The sequence below is a fragment of the Vicugna pacos genome, chromosome 15 (assembly GCF_048564905.1).
Source record: "Vicugna pacos chromosome 15, VicPac4, whole genome shotgun sequence".
Lineage (NCBI taxonomy): Eukaryota > Metazoa > Chordata > Mammalia > Artiodactyla > Camelidae > Vicugna > Vicugna pacos.
The window spans coordinates 37,739,378-37,761,692 of NC_133001.1; the positions used below are offsets into that span (position 1 = coordinate 37,739,378).

The 22,315-nt window shown below is 37.6% G+C and overlaps 1 pseudogene; it reads left to right on the forward strand.

Annotated features, from left to right (window-relative positions):
* Positions 1-20,938: 20,938 nt before the first annotated feature.
* On the forward strand, positions 20,939-21,409 carry LOC102539617 (large ribosomal subunit protein eL29 pseudogene; annotated as a pseudogene).
* Positions 21,410-22,315: the final 906 nt, after the last annotated feature.

Sequence of the window (22,315 nt, forward strand, 5' to 3'; positions counted from 1 at the left end):
TTTGAGAGTACACTTACTGATATTCCTCTTTCTGCAGGCCCAGTATTGAAATCATCTGATAAATAGTATTTTTTTTCTTGATCTCATTTGATGGCTTCACCTATCCTCTCAACCCTAAAAGAATAAACTATGTCCATTGGCACGTTAGGTATTTTGAACTATGTGATGTGAATGTATTATCTACTCAAAAATGAATACATTTAAAGAGAGATTTGGAGTCTCATATTAAACCTAGCTAAAAAAGCAACATGCATTTAGAATGTATACAGGAGCCACCACTGGGGTGTTTTACTTTCCTATTTTTTATGCAGTATGACTCAAAGGAAAGATATTTCTTAAGAACAATCATGATATATTCCAGGATGCTTTTAATAGAATTTACAAGGTAGAATGAATAAGGTAAAACCATTTCTGTGCCCCAAAAGGTACTTCACCTCCTAATGCACAGTATTTTTTCAGTTTGAGTTTATTGTGAATTATATGACAATACAGTTCCCATCTTGATTTAGCAATTAAGGACCTAATTCAAGTTCAACGTTTTAACTGTTGGGGCTCTTTGACACATTTCTGTGTTCTAAAGTTCCTGTAAGGTTTATACTCTTATCTTAGGATTTATTTTTCATGGATTTCATTTTCATACATCTTTATTTTTTTTCTTTTATTCTATGATCCTTTTAAACCACAAGAACTATTTTGTACAACGAAGTGGATAATTCTCAGCATTTATCCCAGAAAATAACAATGAATGTAGCAGAACTGAGTTAAAAGGTTTTGTACTGTTTTTGGTAGTATCAGCGGGCCTTGTGTGTGTCTTAAAGAACAGCTCACTCAACAAGGAAAAAGAATATTAAGAATAAAACTATGTAGTCATAGAAAAAATGAATAATTGTGTAAGTCTAGAAACAAGCTCCAAACCAAGCTACATATTTATGATCAGATAAAATTTAAAAGCAAGGCATAAACTTTCAACCTCCTACTAACACAACTACCAGACTTGGTCCTGATTCAGATTAGAACTAACATCTGGGAATATTATCAGTCTCACCTGTAAATAGCACCTGCACATTTTTCTGTTCATAGTGTTATGGGTAATTGTGAAAAATTAGGAACAACCTAAATGACCAACCAAAAGGGAATACGTAAGTAAATTATCTATCCAAAGAACAGAATATTATGCAACCACTAAAAATAATTATTTCAAAAGGTGTAATCACAGGATGACTAGTTAACACTGCTCTATGGTATATTTGAAAGTTGCCAAGAAAGTAAATCCTAGAAGTTCTGATCACAAGGAAAAACACTTTATTTTTTGGTATCTATATGAAGTGATGAATGTTAACTAATCTTATTGTGGTAATCACTTCACAATATACTTATGTCAAATCAATATACTGTATACCTTAAACATACACATTGCTGTGTCAATTTTATCTCAATGAAACTGAAAAAAAAGCAAAGCATAATGTCATAGTAAACATTTCAGATATAATGTGGAGTAAACAGAATATAATTTTGTTAAATTGATCCAGGGAATAAGGGTTAAGGAGAATAATAGTTACGTGTTCTTCCCCACACATGGTCAGGTTGAAAGTAATTTTACTTTCTTTATTATAACTTATTCCAGTTACAAAAACTTTTGCAGTAAATATGCATTATTTTATAAAAATGAGGGAAGTTATTTTTTAAGACAAATCAAGATTTTCCACAATCAAACCCTTGAATTCAGTAAATATGCCAATATACAGGCATCCTTCCTAAATTACAGCTCCATTCACGTCACCCAAGGGAGAAATGTCCAACTACAAAAATGCCTAAACAAAAGATGTGCCTCAGAGATCTACAGAAACACAACATCCAAATTAATTAAGGCAACATATATGGACTTGAATCTTAAATTCAGCAATCTGGAAGAAGAGCAGGTACATAAAAAAATGAGACATTTGACCAAACTGAACACAAAATTTTTATCAGTGTTAAAGGCCCATATATAGGCCTTTCGAAAAAAATAGGAATGGTAAATAAGGACATAATTTGTAAACCAGGGCCCTCAATGTTCTTTCTTGTCACTGGACTCCATATGAAAAGAATACAGAATCGTTTCAACACCCTGCATCACATAGGTAACACTGCCAGCACATTGTCACTTCCTGCAGCACTCCGAGCGTAAAGGAACACACTGAAGGTGTGATCTGGATTCATGGACCCTAATGAGCAAGAGCCTCAGTGATACAAAGCCAACAACCACAAGTTTGAAAACTGTCTTCATCCTTTTACATCTGCGGAAATAACATATTTTACCCTGGATTTCAAACCTCTGGTTATAGCTCCAAACAAATAAATCAATAGTATTGCACAAGTACTAACTGCTCACCAATGTGACAGATGCAGCTGGTGGTTTATCGCAAATGTAAGATGGAGAGAAGTATCATTACTGTGTCTACCACGTGCTGGGGAGAAGGCCGGAGTCTGGAATCTAGACCAGGATAGCCCCTCCTGGAACCCCAAAAAGGAAATTTCCTGAATCCTTAGTTTTCTGTGTGATAGAATGGCTTTCAGGGCCTCAGAAGCAATATGCAATTTTCTCTGAGATCTTTTCTTACTTCTTTTAAAACCGTGCTCTGAAACTTACAACCAAGAGTATTCTATCCAGCAAGGCTCTCATTCAGTATGATGGAGAAATCAAAAGCTTCAGATACAAACAAAAGCTAAAAGATTTCAGCACCACCAAACCAGCTTTAGAACAAATGTTAAATGAACTTCTCTAGTCATCAAACCACAAGAGAAGAAAAAGAAAGGGAAAACAAGACCTACGAAAACAAACCCAAAATAATTAACAAAATGGCAATAAGAACATATGTATCAATAATGACCTTAAATGTAAATGGGTTAAATGCTCCAACCAAAAGACACAGATTGGCTGAATGGATACAAAAACAAGACCCATATATATGCTATCTACAAGAGACCCACTTCAGAGCTAGAGACACATACAGGATGAAAGTAAGGGGATGAAAAAAGATGTTCTATGTCAACGGAAATCAAAAGAAAGCTGGAGTAGCCATACTTGTATCAGACAAAAATAAAATTTTAATAAATACTGTTACAAAAGACAAAGAAGGACACTACACAATGCTCAAGGGATCAATCCAAAAAGAGGACATAACAATTATAAATATATATGCACCCAACATAGAAGCACCTCAATATATAAGGCAATTGTTAACAGACATAAAAGGAGAAATCAACAATAACACAATAATAGTGGGGGACTTTTAACACCCCACTTACATCAATGGACAGACCATTCAGATAGAAAATCAGTAAGGAAATACAGGCCCTAAATAACACATTAGACCAGATGGACTTAACTGATATCTATAGAGCATTCCATCTGAAAGCAATAGAATACATGTTCTTCTCAAGTACACATGGAACATTCTCCAGAATTGACCACATGCTGGCTCACAAAGCAAGCCTCAGTAAATTTAAGAAAACTGAAATCATACCAAACATATTTTCTGACCAGAACAATATAAGGTTAGAAATCAACTACAAAAAAAAACGGCAAAAACTGCAAATATGTGGAAGCTAAACAACATGCTAGTAAACAACCAACAGATCACTGAAGAAATCAGAGGAAATTAAAAAACACTTTTAGACTAATGAAAATGAAAACACAATGATCCAAAACCTCTGGGATGCAGTAAAAGCAGTTCTAAGAGGGAACTTTATAGCAATATAAACCTACCTCACGAAAAAAGAAAAATCTCAAGTAAACAACCTAAACTTATACCTAAAGTAGTGAGAGAAAGAAGAACAAACAAAACCCAAAGTTAGTAGAAGAAAAGAAACCATAAAGATTAGAGCAGAAATAAATGAAATAGAGAATTAAAAAAACAACAGAAAAGATCAATGAAACGAAAAGCTGGTTCTTTGGAAAGATAAACAAAATTGATAAAGCTTTAGTCAGACTCATCAAGAAAAACATGGAGAGGGCCCAAATTAATAAAACCAAAAATTGAAAAGAAGAAGTTAAAACTGACACCACAGAAATACAAGTGATCATAAGAGGCTACTATGAGCAACATAAACCCAATGTTCATAGCAGCACTATTTACAGAAACAGCCTAAATGTCCATCAACAGATGACTGGATAAAGAAGATGTGGTATGTTTATACAATGCAATACTATTCAGCCATAAAAACCAACAACATAACACCATTTGCAGCAACATGGATGTTCCTGGAGAATGTCATTCTAAGTGAAGTAAGACAGAAAGAGAAAAAAAAATACCATAGAAGATCCCTAATATGTGGAACCTAAAAAAAAAAAAAAGAAAGAAAGAAAAAGGAACATATGAACAACTATACAGGAACAAAAAGGACAATGTAGAAGAAATGGACAATTTCTTAGAAAAGTACAATTTGCCAAGACTGAACCAGGAAGAAATAGACACTATGAATAGACCAATTACCAGTACTGAAATTGAAACAGTAATTTTAAAACTCCCAACAAACTAAAGTTCAGGACCAGGCAGCTTCACGGGTGAGTCCTACCAAACATTTAGAGAAGAGTTAACACCTATCTGTCTGAAACTATTCTAAAAAATTGCAGAGGAAGGAACACTTCCAAACTCATTCTATGAGCTCATCATCACCCTGATACCAAAACAGACAAAGACATCACAAAAAAAGAAAATTACAGGCCAATATCACTTATGAATATAGATACAGAAATCCTCAACAAAATACTAGCAGGTTGACTACAACAATGCATTAAAAGGATCATACACTATGATCAAGTGGGATTTATCTCAGGGATGAAAGGATTTTTAAATATCTGTAAATCAATCAATGTGATACATAACATTAACAAACTGAAGAATAAAAACCATATGATCATCTCAATAGATGCAGAAAAAGCTTTTGATAAAATTCAACATCATTTATGATAAAAAAAAAAACTCTCCAGGGATTAAGCATAGACAGAACATACCTCAACATAATTAAGCTCATATATGACAAACCCACAGCTAACATCATACTTAAGGGGGAAGAGCTGAAAGCATTTCCTCTAAGATCAGGAACAAGACAAGGATGCCTACTCTCACCAGTTTTATTCAACATAGTTTTGTAAGTCCTGACCAAAGCAATCACAGAAGAAAAAGAAAGAAAAGAATCCAAATGGGAAACAAAGAAGTAAAACTGTGTTTGCAGAGGACATAAAACTATACATAGAAAACTCTAAAGAAGAGACCAAAAACTACTATAACTCATCCGTGAATATGGTAAAGTTGCAGGATACAAAATTAATATACAGAAATCAGTTGCATTTCTATACATTAACAACAAAATAGCAGAAAGGGAAATTAAGGAAACAATACCACTTACTATTGCACCAAAAAGAATAAAATACCTAGGACTAAATCTACCCAAGGAGCCAAAAAAAAGGTACTCAGAAAACTATAAGACACTGATGAAGGAAACTGAAGATGACATAAACAAATGGAAAGATATACCATGTTTTTGGATTGGAAGAATCAATACTGTTAAAATGGCCATACTATCCAAGGCAATATAGAGATTCAATGAAATCACTATCAAATTACAAATGACATTTTTCACAGAGGTGAAACAAAAATGTTAAAATTTGTAAGGAACACAAAAGACCCTGAATAGACAAAACAATCTTGAAAAACAAGGATGGAGCTGGGGAATCATGCTGAGACTTCAGACTATATTACAAAGCTACAATGATCAAAATAGTATGGTACAGGCAAAAAAAAAAAAAGACACACAGATCAATGGAACAGGATAGAAAGTCCAGAAATAAACCCACACACTTATGGTTAACTAATCTATGACAAAGGAGGCAAGAAGATACAATGGAGAAAAGATAGTCTCTTCAATAAGTGGTGCTGGGAAAAGTAGACAGCTACCTGTAAAAGACCAAAATTAGAACATTCTCTAACACCATACAAAGATAAACTCAAAATGGATTAAAGACTTAAATCTAAGACCAGATACTATAAGATTCCAAGAGGAAAACAAAGGCAGAACACTCTTGGACATAAATCACAGTAATTTATTTTTTAAACCAGCTCCTGGAGTAATGGAAATAAAAGCAAAAATAAATAAATGGGATCTAATTAAATTTAAAAGCTTTTGCACAGCTAAGGATACCATCAAAACGAAAAGACAACCTACAGAATGGGAGAAAATATTTGCAAATGATGCAACTGACAAAAGACTAATTCCAAAATATACAAATATCTTATACAACTTAATATCCAAAAAAAACAAGCAAGTCATTCCAAAAATGGGCAGAAAACCTAAACAAGCAATTCTCGAATGAAGACATACAAATGGCCAACAAGCACATGAAAAAATGCTCAGCATGACTAATTGTCAGAGAAATGCAGATCAAAACTACAACAAGGAATCACCTCACACCAGCCAGAATGGCCATCATTAAAAAGTCTGTAAATGATAGTTGCTGGAGAGGGTGTGGAGAAAAGGGAACTCCCTACACTGTTGGTGGGAATGCAGACTGGTGCAGCCACTATGGAGGTTCCTTAAAAGCCTAAATAGATTTACCACATGATCCAGCAATACCATTCTGGGGCATATAACCAGAGAAAAATAAAATTCAAAAAGACACATGCACCCCAATCTTCATAGCAGCACTATTTACAATAGCCAAGACATGGAAACAACCCAAATGTCCATCAACAGATGACTGGAGAGACTTCCGGGCAAGATGGCGGAGTAGAAGGACGCTTGTAAGTCACCCTCTCCCACAAATACACCAAGACCCACATCTACAGACCCACTCAGCCAACCAGAGCACCTGCGGAACTCCAACAGATCATCGCCCTCTTCAAAAGATAAAGACGCCAAAAATCTAGTAGGAGAAAAGGAAAAAAGAAAGAACAAAAGGCAAAGCAGCTCGGGACGGGTCCCGCGGAGAGGGAGCGGCAAAGGAGGACCGGCGCTTGCTCGCTAGGTCTCCCCTCTCCAATTGAGAGGCCAGCGGGACGGAGGGGGAGCCTCCAAGGCTCGGATCTGTACAGAGCAGCCCTTGTGGGACAGAACTAAGTTAAACGGGCACAGAGCGTCCCCCCGACACCCAGCCTGAGACGCGGGCTGGCAGCGGCGGGCAGGGCCAGGCTGCACAAGCCGGGCGGAGGACGGGGGCGGCTGCACGGAGGCAGCTCCGGGGGACTGCAAGGGGCTGGGCGCCGGGGCTGTGGGTGTACAGGACAGAACAACCTGGGCCCTCCATAAAACAGCAAGGCTGATGTGCTCTCGGGGGAAGGGTGCATACCCCCATCTCTGAAAACCCGCGGAAACTTTTCAGGGGAAGAGGGGCGGGGCCCAGGCAGAGCCGCCATATTCTCCAGCGCTTAGCACCCAGGCGGGGCCAGAGGCGAAACCTGCGTCCGCACCGAAGGGCTTAGCAGCCTCAAGGGCCAGACTGAGACGGGCCTACAGCCCGGGGCAGATAGGATCCTTCCATTCTGCTCCCCCAGAGAACTTGCTCCACAAAGACAAACAAGCAGCTGGGTCTTGGCTCAGAGCAGGGACGAGGCTGCCCCTCGGTCTTCCCTGAGCCCACCCACGGAGGGCCGAACGGGACAGAGCGCCGGCGCAGAGCGCGCAGCCGCACAGAGCAGCAGAGCTACCAGCAGCGCAGGCAGGGGGAGAGCGGCCCCCCGCCTGTCGGGCAGGAACACAACCCCTGACCGAGGTGCTGGGAGAGGGCACGACCCGCCCTCCTGCCTGGCCAGTCTGCAACATCTGACTGCGGCATCCGGAGGGGCAGTGACCCGCCCGCCCGCAGCAGAGGAGAGCTGCATCTGACCCCGTGTTAGGAGGAGGCGCGATCTGCTTGCCGACAGGTGCTGGGAGCAGCACAGAAGAGGGCGCCAACGGAGGGCCTATGAAAACAAGCTGAGCTTCCAAAACAGGACGAAGACAGAAGGACTTCACATTAAAAGCACACAGACTCCAGGAGAACACCGACAACCCTTTTTTTGTTTTGTTTTGTTTTTTGTTTTTGTTTGTTTGTTTGTTTTTTATTTTGTTCTTAAATCTGTTTTTACCTGTTCTATTTTCAATTACTCTCTTAATTTTTACTTCTTAATTCATTTCTGTTTCTCTTGGGTTTTGATGTCCTGTTATTGATTAGACACAGGCTTCAAACACATATATTCATCTCCCCACCCCCTTTTTTTTTTTACAGGTTTTAAAAGTACGTCTCCACCCGATTAATACTCTGCTTCAACCCGCTCTTCTATTATTCATTATACATTGTTATCAAACCCTCGTTCTCCCTTCTTTTAAAAATCTTTCTCTCTTTTTTTTTTCTTTTTTTTCCTAAGTTCTATTCCTAAATAGGCATTAGATAGATAAAATCCTTAAGATACAAAATAGACAACTGGTACTCCATAAACCACAGTGCCAGAGAGGTATGAGCAAGATGAAGAAGCAGAGAAACCTTTCCCAATTAAAAGAACAAGAGGAATCCCCTGAAAGAAAGCTCAATGAAATAGACATCGATAGCCTACTAGATGAAGATTTCAAAAAAGGAGTGATCAAATTGCTGAAGGAATTAAAAGAGATAATGCTTAGAGAAATAAAATATGTCAAAAATGAAATTGAAGCTATAAAGAAGAGCCAAGCAAAATGGGAAAACTCATTGACAGAGATGAGGAATGATCTAACAGCTGTGCAAAGCCGACTACTTAATGCAGAGGAACGAATTAGTGATCTAGAAGACAGGGCAACAGAAAGCACCCATTCAGAAGAACTACAAGATAAGCAAATAAAAAATAATGATAATAGCATAAGGGACCTATGGGATAATATAAAGCGTCCCAATCTTCGCATAATAGGGGTCCCAGAAGGGGAAGAAGGATCAAAGGGGATTGAAAAGGTTTTTGAAGAAATCATGACTGAAAACTTCCCAAACTTAAAGAAGGAATCAGATATACAAGTACAGGAAGCTCAGAGGGTCCCAAACAGGAAGAACCCAAATAGACCCACACCAAGACATATCATAATCAAGATGGCCAGAGTCAAGGATAAAGAAATGATTCTAAAGGCAGCAAGAGAAAAGCAAAGAGTGAACTACAAGGGAACCCCCATAAGGCTCTCAGCTGATTTCTCTACACAAACACTACAGGCCAGAAGGGAGTGGCAAGATATATTCAAAGCCCTGAATGAAAAAAAGATGCAGCCTAGGATACTTTATCCAGCAAGGCTATCCTTTAGGATAGAAGGAGAAATAAAGACTTTCACAGACAAAAAAAAGCTGCAGGAGTTTAGCAACACTAAACCCATGCTAAAAGAAATATTGAAAGGGCTATTCTAAATAGAAAAGCAGCAGGATGCTACAGAAATGAGAAACATACAACTGGAAAGGTGATAACTCATGAATTACAAATAAAGAAAAGACGAAATTATAAAAGAAGACATACAAATCACTGAGAGTGGGAGAGGGAGGCAGGGAAATATAGAATTTTTTTTTCTTTCTTTTAAATTTTTTTAACAGTAGGATGGGTTTGAGATCATGTTATTATCAGTTTATTAAAAACGGGTATAGGTTAATAGATTTACAAAAAAGGGTAACCACAAGTCAAAAATTTACAAGGGAGTCACAAAAATTAAATAAAATCCATGATAATACAAAGGAAAATTACCAAACCACAAAAGGAAGAAGAAAGGAACAAAGAGGATATACCAATTCAACTGCAAAGATAAGTTCAAAATGGCAATAAACACACATCTATCATTAATTACTGTAAATGTTAATGGACTAAATGCTCCAGTCAAAAGACATGGGGTGGCAGACTGGATAATAAAGCAAGAACCTTCAATATGCTGCATACAAGAGACCCACTTTAGGGAGAAGGACACATATAGATTGAGAGTGAAAGGATGGAAAAGGATATTCCATGCAAATGGAAAAGCCAAAAAAGCAGGTGTTGCAGTACTGATTTCAGACAAAATAGACTTTAAAACAAAGGCCATAAAGAAAGATAAAGAGGGACATTTTATAATGATTAAAGGAGTGATACAAGATGAAGACATTACACTCGTTAATATATATGCACCCAATATAGGAGCACCTAAGTACATACAAGAATTACTAACAGAGATAAAGGGCGATATTGATGGGAATACAATCATAGTTGGAGATTTTAACACTGCATTAACATCACTAGACAGATCTTCCAGACAGAAAATAAACAAGGCAACAGGGAAATTAAATACTACAATAGAAAAACTAGATTTGGTGGATATTTTCAGAGCATTACACCCCCCAAAAATAGGATATACATTCTTTTCAAGTGCACATGGAACATTTTCCAGGATCGATCATGTACTTGGACACAAAAGAAACCTCAACAAATTTAAGAAGATAGAAATTATCTCAAGCATCTTTACTGACCACAATGCCATGAAACTGGAAATCAACAACAGAGAAACAAAGGAGAAAAAAAGAAAAGCATGGAGATTAAACAATATGTTATTGAAAAAACAATGGATCAATGAGGAAATCAAAGCTGAAATTAAAAAATACCTTGAGACAAATGATAATGAAAGCACAACCACTCAAAACCTATGGGACACAGCAAAGGCAGTGCTAAGAGGGAAGTTTATAGCGATACAGGCCTTCCTCAAAAAAGAAGAACAATCTCAAATAAACAAGTTAACCCACCACCTGAATCAATTAGAAAAAGAAGAACAAAAAGCCCCAAAAAGCAGCAGAAGGAAGGAAATAATAAAGATCAGAGAGGAATTAAATACAATAGAGATTAACAAGACCATAGAAAAAAATCAACCAAACCAAAAGCTGGTTTTTTGAAAAAGTAAATAAAATCGACAAACCTCTGGCCAAACTCACAAAGAAGAAAAAAGAGAGAGCACAAATTAACAAAATAAGAAAGGAAAATGGAGAAATTACAACAAACAAAATAGAAATACAGAATATCATACGAGAATATTATGAAAAACTATATGGAACCAAACTGGATAACCTAGAGGAGATGGACAAGTTTCTGGAAACATACTGTCCACCAAAACTGAATCAAGAAGAAACTGAACACTTGAACAATCCGATCACTAGAAAGGAAATAGAAATAGCAATTAAAAACCTCCCTACAAAGAAAAGTCCAGGACCGGATGGCTTCACCGGGGAATTCTACCAAACATACAAAGAAGAACACATACCAGTCCTTCTCAAACTCTTCCAGACGACTGAAAAGGAGGGAATACTCCCAAACTCATTCTATGAAGCCACCATCACCCTGATACCAAAACCAGGCAAAGACACTACAAAAAAAGAGAATTATATGCCAATATCACTGATGAACATGGACGCCAAAATCCTCACCAAAATTTTAGCAAATAGAATCCAACAACACATAAAAAAGATTATACATCATGACCAAGTGGGGTTCATCCCAGGGACACAAGGCTGGTTCAACATACGCAGATCAATCAATGTAATACATCACATCAACAAGAGAAAGGACAAAAACCACATGATCATCTCAATCGATGCAGAAAAAGCATTTGATAAAATTCAACACCCATTTATGTTAAAAACTCTCGCCAAAGTGGGTATAGAGGGAACATATCTCAACATAATAAAAGCTATATATGACAAACCTATAGCCAGCATAGTTCTCAATGGTGAAAAACTCAAAAGCTTCCCACTAAAATCTGGGACAAGACAAGGATGCCCACTATCACCACTCCTATTCAATATAGTCCTGGAAGTCCTAGCCACAGCAATCAGGCAAGAGAAAGAAATAAAAGGGATCCAAATTGGAAAAGAAGAGGTAAAAGTGTCATTATATGCTGACGACATGTTACTATATATAGAAAACCCTAAAAGGTCCACAAAAAAGCTACTAGAGCTGATCGAAGAATTCAGCAAGGTAGCAGGTTACAAAATTAATGTTCAAAAATCAGTTGCCTTTCTTTACACTAACGATAGATCAACAGAAAAAGAAAGTAAAGAAACAATCCCCTTTAAAATAGCACCCAAAGTAATAAAATATCTGGGAATAAATCTAACCAAGGAGGCGAAAGAATTATACACAGAAAACTATAAACCATTGATGAAGGAAATTAAAGAAGACTTTAAAAAATGGAAAGATATTCCATGCTCTTGGATTGGAAGAATCAATATTGTTAAAATGGTCACACTGCCCAAGGCAATCTACAGATTTCATGCAATCCCTATCCAATTACCCAGGACATATTTCACAGAACTAGAACAAATCATAATAAAATTTATATGGAACCATCAAAGACCTAGAATTGCTAAAGCATTACTGAAGAGAAAGAAAGAGGCTGGAGGAATAACTCTCCCAGACTTCAGACAATACTATAGAGCTACAGTCATCAAGACAGCATGGTATTGGTACCAAAACAGACATATAGACCAATGGAACAGAATAGAGAGCCCAGAAATGAACCCACAAACTTTTGGTCAACTCATCTTCGACAAAGGAGGCAAGAATATACAATGCAATAAAGACAGTCTCTTCAGCAAATGGTGTTGGGAAAACTGGACAGCAGCATGTAAAACAATGAAGCTAGAACACACCCTTACACCATATACAAAAATCAACTCAAAATGGATTAAAGACTTAAACATAAGACAAGATACAATAAACCTCCTAGAGGAAAACATAGGCAAAACATTATCTGACATACATTTCAAAAATTTTCTCCTAGAAGAAATAAAAGCAAGAATAAACAAATGGGACCTAATTAAACTTACAAGCTTCTGCACAGCAAAGGAAACCAGAAATAAAACAAGAAGAAAACCTACGGAATGGGAGAAAATTTTTGCAAGTGAAACCGACAAAGGCTTGATCTCCAAAATATATAAGCAGCTTATACAACTCAGTAAGAAAAAAATAAACAACCCAAGCCAAAAATGGGCAGAAGACCTAAACAAGCAACTCTCCAAGGAAGACATACAAATGATCAAAAAGCACATGAAAAAATGTTCAATATCACTAATTATCAGAGAAATGCAAATCAAAACTACAATGAGGTATCAACTCACACCAGTCAGAATGGCCGTCATTCAAAAATCCACAAATGACAAATGCTGGAGAGGCTGTGGAGAAAGGGGAACCCTCCTACACTGCTGGTGGGAATGCAGTTTGGTGCAGCCACTATGGAAAACAGTGTGGAGATTCCTCAAAAGACTAGGAATAGACTTACCATATGACCCAGGAATCCCACTCCTGGGCTTGTACCCAGAAGGAAATCTACTTCAGGATGACACCTGCACCCCAATGTTCATAGCAGCACTATTTACAATAGCCAAAACATGGAAACAGCCTAAATGTCCATCAACAGGTGACTGGATAAAGAAGATGTGGTATATTTATACAATGGAATACTACTCAGCCATAAAAACCGACAACATAATGCCATTTGCAGCAACATGGATGATCCTAGAGAATGTCATTCTAAGTGAAGTAAGCCAGAAAGAGAAAGAAAAATACCATATGAGATCGCTCATATGTGGAATCTAAAAAACAAAAACAAACAAAAACAAAGCATAAATACAGGACAGAAATAGACTCATGGACAGAGAATACAGACTTGTGGTTACGGGGGGGGGGTAGAGGGTGGGAAGGGATAGACTGGGATTTCAAAATTGTAGAATAGATAAACAAGATTACACTGTATAGCACAGGGAAATATACACAAAATGTTATGATAAATCACAGAGAAAAAAATGTGAAAAAAAAATGTGATGAGATAACTAAATAAAATATATCCTTGAGACCATAAAAAAAAAAAAACAGATGACTGGATAAAGAAGTTGTGATATACATATACAATGGAATACTACTCAGCCATAAAAAACATAAAATAATGCCATTTGCAGCAACATGGATGGACCTGGAGATTGTCATTCTAAGTGAAGCAGGCCAGAAAGAGAAAGAAAAATGCCATGTATCAGTTATATGTGGAATCTATAAAAAAAAAAGACACAAATGAACTTATTATTTATAACTTAGATGACTGATTTCTTGAATATGTGTAAGCATATATGACTTTCCCTTATGATTGGATTACCATATTCTGATTCTTATTTTGTGGTTGGCTTTATTCCTTTGATAACTGTGTAAGTTTAAAAAGCTAAAGCTCTAATCTGTTCTTAGAAACAATGATTAGCACAGACATGTAAACTAAAAAAAATGTGCAGTATATTATTTATGTTTATTTACATGCAATATATTATATATGTGCAGTCAAGCTGTAGCAATTCTATCTAATAAAACTGAAAACTGGAAAAACACACACATACCAAAAGCTCCTTAGAGGATTCTTCAGCCATGATTAAGAATCACTGATTTAATCCAGCCTCTCATAACCTGTAAAATGGCTTGTCTGAGGCCATCTAACCTGGTCAGGACCACAAAATACCTCTTCATAACCTGTAAAATGGCTTGTCTGAGGCCATCTAACCTGGTCAGGACCACAAAATACCTCTCTAGTCTCCCTTGAATCTGCACTGAACCAGGACTATGGCTTCTTTTCAAAAATATTCAAGAAATTCTCTTAGAAAAAGTGCTAGCTAAAAGACCTAAGGAAAATAAAAATCAAACATAATTACAAATATATACACTAGTTAATATACTGTATCACAATAGGTATCTTTTAAACATACTTTTGAATCTGTGATTAATTGCAATTGCTCATTAAAGGTGTTCTATTTTTTTGCTTTCATTATAGAGAGCACAAAATTTTTCAGAGAAGCCAAATGAAAAGATGCAGACTAACGGGCAGTGCCTTTGACCACATCCTCTGTATGATGCACTGAAAACCATCAGTTAATGAGCTGATCCTAATTGTGCTCATTTCCCAGCAACCACAACGGGCTTGTATCCTGGGAGACAGAATGTGTTTCTGGTCACTCATTCTAATCCCAGAAATCAAGGAAAATAACAAGACTCTCACAGAGGGCAGACCAAGCAGGTAGTACTGTAACCAGAGAAGCATGGGCTTTTGACAGTAAATGCCAGGGAGGAAAAAAGAGAAATGAAAGAGACTGATCATTCTCTGCCTACAAACACAATGTTTATAAGTCCCAAAATTTGAGACTGTAAGTGTATGTTTCAGGCTACTAAAATAAATTATTTTAATCCACAAGGTAAAGAAGATAAACTGTCAATAGCTGGATCCTACATTAGCATAATATCTTTGGTCACTTATGGATAGGTCAATTTTATGGAAATAATGTTTCAAACAAATCAAAATGCTAAAGACAGCAGGGTTAAAAATAATTTTTAATTTTAGTTTTGAGAACACAAATTTTTAAGCCCTTTAGCTCAACCATCTATGCAAAGTGCTCATTAAAAATACTATCTAGATTTTTTTTAATTTGCTCATTTCTTGCATAATATTAGAATCCAACACATTCAGCAAACATGGATTGTAGTGCTTACTATGTGACTGACTGAGAACATGCTATAGCAAGGTGACTAGCTGGGAAATTAATTTTTGTTTTTGCTTCCTGTGTGTAGATTCATCTGACAGAAAGCATCTGTATTCCTCAAGTTGGGTCCTCACTGTCAGAAAAGGAAGACAGGTTCATTTGTGGTGGGTATGTGGCCGGCCACTGTGGGCCATCTTTTGCTTCCTCAGGTCCTACTGCTGAAAGAAGAGGCAGGATGAACCTTTTCTGTATTATGGAGAGTGAAAGGAATAAGGCATTGCTCTTCTGGATAACACAGGATTGGGAATAAGAACAAGGCTTACAAAATTCTGTAGTAACTTAGGGGCAGGGTCTTCAATGTGTCAGGCCCATAAAGGGCACAGGACACAACATCAGGAGCCCAGCCTATCATGTGGAGTCTCCAGAGAACTGGACAAGGATATGGATCTGGAGATGGGAAATCACAATGTTAGGTCCACAAATGGAACCAGTCCCCGAACCACGGGATCATGTGACCAAAAGAATAAACAATCACAGAGCAACCCTGGCCTGGGACCATGGACTTGCATCACCCAAGAATCAAGAGGCTGCATGACCTCTTTTCAGGGTAACCGAAGTCCACAGCATAATACAACACAAGGTCAGAGACCTGTGAAATGATTAACACTGGACTTCTCAGCAATTTGGACATGCAGGAGCTAATACCAGCTCCAATAAAATTCCTCTCAAAAATGACAGAATTATTTATTGAATATGAAGAAAATTGACATTATATATATATAATATGTGTACATATATATATATATAAAGAAACTTGATTAACAATTTGTTACTAAATTCACTTGTATGTAGTACAATTATATTTTCTTCAGCCATAATCTAATTCAGATTGTTCTGTGACAACGCAAAGAAAAAAATGGGCATCAAAGTGGATATCATATAATACTCCTCTCCACATAAATCCCTACCTCTCATCAAACTAGAGAAAGATTTCCTGAGATCTTATTAGAGACATCTAAAAGGTACTTAATTTAAATGTGAACACTCTCTCACACATAATCTCATTTATTCTTTAGACAAATGCATGTGTTAAATCCCCACTGTATGTCAGACAAATTTGTATTAAACTCTCATTAGATGTCAGGCTGTGCCAGATGCTGAGGATACACTGGAGAGATAAGAGAAATGGGCTTCTGTCCTCACAGAGTTTAGTTCAGTGAAAAATCAAGAAAACTTATCAAAAGTAAAAATTCTGTAGATGACATATGGGAGAAGGGCATTTTCTGTAGTAGCAAATAGAAGAACATAACAAACTAGGCAGGGATGGAGATTAGGAGGAAGTAGAAAAATGACAGGAAAAAGATGACTTAGCCAGGTGACCACTGCATATATTACAACTTCTATCTTTTTAACCACCAAAATGAAAACACAGTGTGTTTCAACATAATAAAATCCTTCAAGACTACTGGATCATTTCATCTGATACAATACAATATTAATATCATACCTATTAAAGGGGAGGGGAGGGAAGGGGAGGTGAGAGAAGAGTGAAAACCACCTCCCCTGTCCATATATATATATATATATATATACACACACACACACACACACAACCAGCCACCATCCTACTTTTCTGCTGCCTTTCACAGCAAAACTATTGGAAAAGAGCTATGTACTTGCCATTCCAATTCCTCACTCACCATCCCTCCTCTATCCACTCCAGCCAGGCTTTCCTCCCTACCACCCCACAGAAATGAGTCTTACCAAGATCGCTAATTACCTCCTTTTTTTCCAAAGCCCACTGACAATACTCAGTCTTCATCTTATTCATCTTCTCAGCCTCATTTGGTATTGTCTGCACTCTTCTTGAAATTTGTTCTGCACCAGATTCCTATACTCCTACCTTCCCTGATTTTCCTTCTGCAGTACCAAATACCCCTTTTCAGACTCATGTTGGCTCTGTCTCTTCTATAAAACTCTGAATGTTGCTATATCCTCAGGGTACAATCCTCAGGACTCTCCTCCTCTCAATGTAGCCTTCCTCCCTAAGAGATCTCATGCATCTTTATGGTTGCAAATACCATCCACACACTGATGACTCTCAAATTTCTCTTAGGTTCAGTTCTCTCCCCAGAAGTTCCAGTTTCGTCAAGCATCCTGCCAACTTGACAACTCTTCTATAATGTATGTGGCCAAACAGAACTCTTGATTACCATTATCTTGTAAATCTATCCCCATTTCAACCATCAAGCTTTTCTCATACCAATGACATCATCATTCAGGCAGTTGCCCAAGTTAAAAAAATAAATCTATGTGTCATCTTGACTCCTTCTCCTTCCCTCATGTTTCACATCCAATCTATCACAAACTTCTAACTTCAGTTAACCATACCTCCAAGATACTTATTTTTTTTACTTAATAATTACCTAGATAGCATTTTAAGCATTTTACAAATACTAATTTATCCAATTTTCATGACAGTCCTAGAAGGTAGGTACTATTTTTAACCTCTACTCTACAGATGGATAAACTGAGCACCAAAAGAGTTTATGTAGCTTACCCAAGATCATGCAGCTAGAAAATATTCTGAATCTTTCCTCTTCTCAGTGCCTGCACTATTACAATCCTATTAAACAAGATACTATTATCACTTGCCAGGACCCCTGAAGGAGAACTTAAACTGGTTTCCCTGTTCTAAACCTTGCTGTAGCCCCCAGGCCTACCTCCTCATAGCAGTCAGAGTGAGCTTTCTAAAGCATAAATCAGACCACATCACTTACAGCTAAAAATTTCCCCTTTGGTTTCTCCCATCACAGAATAAATTTCCCTGAAGCCCTACATAGCTTATTTTCTTTCTCTCTACATTTTTCCTTAGTCCTTACTCTCTATCGTCTTTTTTTCTTTCCCTCAAACTTGCCAAGCATTCTGATCTCTGGAATTCTTTTAGTTGTTAATACTTCAGACACTTCCTGATCTTAACATGGCTGCCTCCTCTTTCTTAGCAATCTCAACTCAAATGTCATTTCCCCAGAAGGGTCTTCTCCAACCCAGCCAAAGAAGCATCTCTTGCCCTCTAGTCACTCTCTAGCATGTGATCCTGTTATAGCTTCTTGACAGCACATAAGTCCCTTAAATTGTTTCATTTACCTATGTATTCATCACTTTATCTCAAGGACCTAAGACTTATCCTTCCATACATATTTGTTGAATGAATAAATGAACTAAGTCTGACTGATAATCCTAAGACCCACTCCAATGCCCACAACCAAAGAGGATGACAGCAGATTCCAATTTCACAATATAACTTACTTCCCAGAACAATTCCAATATTGACCCTCATATATAAGCAGGGACATAGACTCTGGGTATCAGTTAGGGGAATGGTGGCTTTTGCAGAGAAAGCAGATGTGCTATAATTTAAGAAGCTAACAAGGTAATTGAGACGCAAACAACAACTGAGACACTAGTCAACAATATATAGCAGTATATAATTAAGTGCTTTTTTTTCAGTCTAGGCAGAAGTTCAAAGGAAAGATCAGTGAGGAAGAGAGAACAAGAGAAAAAGCAGCCCTTTGGCTCCCAAGTTCAAACAGCAAGTTCAAATCAAAGAAGGCTTCCAGGTTGGATGAATGAGATATCCGTGGGCCTAAAAGGAAGGGCAGAACCTACACGTTCAGGTGAATAGAGTATACCAGGCTGATACAAAGGAAGGAATGAATTTAGAATCATTGCGAGGCCAGTAGAACCAGCCTACTGCCTGGAGGACAGGAATGGTGGGAGCTCCAAAGGAACAATGTGTTTTAGGCCTGAAGCAGTAGGAAAAAGGGAGGAGATAATCATAATTAAAGCCACATTGAAAAGAAGATAAGAGTGACAGCAAAAAACGGCTACAAAGCAATACACAAGCATATGTAAGGTAATATTCAGTCTTTACATAAAAGACTGGAGAGACAAATGATAGAGTGATTAAAGTAGGATAGAGCTGGTCATAGAATCTCAAAACAAGGGACTTTTGAACTATGCCTTAAAAGAATAAATGAGAGTAGGGTGAAGCATTTCAAGCGGGGAGAGGGAAAAAAAAAGGGATAAGCATTCCTTACTTCCTGGGAAGTAACAGTCAGTTTAGGTCAGGATAGGAGGAGATATGCCACTAAGTTCTCCTGCAGTAGTGAGGCCCTATTGGAACATAAAGAGAAAGAAGGCTGAAAGTTAAGAGAAAGTTGATGGCATCTCAAAGTGTATCCACGAAGATGAGCGCAAGGCAGAGAGGTCCTATGAGGGGATGGGTGGCTGCCCATGAGTAGAAAGTGGCAGACCAAAAAAAAAATCACTCTGCTGGCATGACACAGGTTCTAGTTGGATAAGGTGACCCAAGCCCCAAGCCTAACACTTGGCATAGGAGCTTAAAAATTACTGTAAATCAACTACACTTCAATTAAAAAAAAGTTAAACTCTTAGGGAGCTACGTAGTATTGGATTATGTGATGTCAAGAACAGGGCAGCCCTGAGAAAACAGAATTATCAATCAGATTCAACTCCATTTTAAAAATAAAATCTGGCCAGCTGAGACTCCAAAAAATATATAGAGAGAGAAATTCAAGCAGAGAATTAAAAACTGTTTCTCTGTCTTAAAGCCAGGGGAACCAGACAGTATAGTGTAGAAAACAGTAATTGGGAAGGAAGATAACTTTAGGGCCTAGAATCTACATCAGTGTGTTAGCCTGGTCTAGTGACAAGGAAGCTAGAAAAGGACTAGTGATGAAGACTAGACATGAGAAATTTGAGTGTGTGTAGTAAGCACACATTTGGATACCGGTTATGGCTGGCAAAGATTTCACACTATCTCATCTGACTGCAAAAAAGCCCTCTCAAATTCTTGTAAGGTAAGCGTACAATAAGCCCCCCTACATACTCCTGATCTCCTTTACCTTGCTCTACCTTTTATTTTTCCAAAGCATTTGTCACCTTCTAACACACTATATGACTTCATTTATTCAACTTACTATTTTTTGCCTATCTGCCAAAAAATGTAAGTTCCACAAGGGCAGGATCTTTGTTTTGTTCAAAAATAGTTTCCTTCCAGGAAACCATAATTTACAATATCGACCTGTAAGTTATGGTTTAGAGGAAAGGAGAAGGGGCTATTTCAGTTCAGAATAGAAAGTCTAATTCTGCCATGCAGAGAAGAAAAGAGAAACTGGGACAAAGGATGTAACATTTGGGCTCAGTTTTGAATTATGAGTACAATGAAGAATGAAAAAAGAAAATATCATTTTTGTAAAATGTTACTTGACAAATCTGATTCCAAATTATTTGGCCTTTTCACTCTGTACAATTGCTTCTAGAGTTTCATTAGATACAATTTATATTCACTTCAAAGGTGAAAATTAACTTCAGGGTAGTTTATCACAAATGGATTTGGAGGATTCGGGTTCTCCCGGCTCCGGTGCAGGCATGGCCTAGTCGAAGAACCACAACATATACAACCAGTCCCGAAAATGGCACAGTAAACGGCATCAAAAAACCCTGATCACAACTATACAAATCTCTTAAGGGAGTGAACCCAAGTTCCTGAGGAACATGTGCTTTACCAAGAAGCACAAGAAGGGCCTGAAGAAGACGCAGGCCAACAACGCCAAGGCCATGAGTGCACATGCTGAGGCTGTCAAGGCTCTCGTAAAGCCCAAGGAGGTCAAGCCCAAGATTCCAAAGGGCAGCAGCCAGGAGCTCAGTCGACTTGCCTATATTGCTCACCCCAAGCTCGGGAAATGCACTCGAGCCGGCATCACCAAGGGTCTCAGGCTCTGTCGGCCAAAGGCCAAGGACAAGGCTCAGACCAAGGCCGCAGCTTCAGCTTCAGCTTTGGCTCCGGCTCTGGCTCAGGCTCCCAAAGGCTCCCAGTCCCCCACAAAGGCTCCAGAGTAGAGGCTTTCATCTATTGATGTGAGGATATAAGGACTAGTGTGACCCCTGGGCTGCTGTCTGCATGGGGCTCATGTCTACCTGTGCTGTTTGGACCAATAAACCTGGGGCAGGATCTGTCAAAAAAAAAAAAAAAAAGGGATTTATATATAATATTTTCTACTCACTGGTAGAGTTGTAACATGAAGAAATAAATAAAGATCAATGTGGGAATGACTGTCCTTCATTATTGATATTTTCTAAATAATAAATTTACTCCAAAAAAAACAAATAAAATCCATTTTTAATCACATAGGAAAGAACTAGCAAGTATTTAAGAATCCTTCACACTGATGAGGTGATGGACTTCATTGTTTTAGGAGTCTTAAATTATTTGGAATATATGAACCAAAAATACCTTTTGTTTACCTTTTAAAGTGTCCTATATTATTTGTTTTATTGAACTTCATGGAGCTCTTCTTAATGAATCATGTACACTTTAAAGAACTAATTAACCTTGACATTTATTGATTTCTTATACTTAGTGCCTGATTATGTTTCAATGAGAATATTAAGCAGTATACTAAGTAGGGAAGACATTTCCCCAAACACATGTGGGGTAATATCTCAAAGTGGCCCAGCAGAACTCCCATGGAGTGACGTGTGTGGCAAAAACTAATCCATCTCATTTTATCTGGCACTGATTAGACCCTAAGCTACTATGTCTTATCTAGTTCTCCTTTTTACAAATAAATGTGTGGAATTTAACATGAGTGCGGAAGAAAGCATATGCATTATAATGATTAAATAAATTTTTAAGAGACTTTTCTCCCCCAAATGTTTTACATTGTTATCTCATTTGGTCTTCATACAACTTGATTAGAAGTAAAAACGGAAGTAAAAATCTTTCCTAAACCACCATGAAAAAAA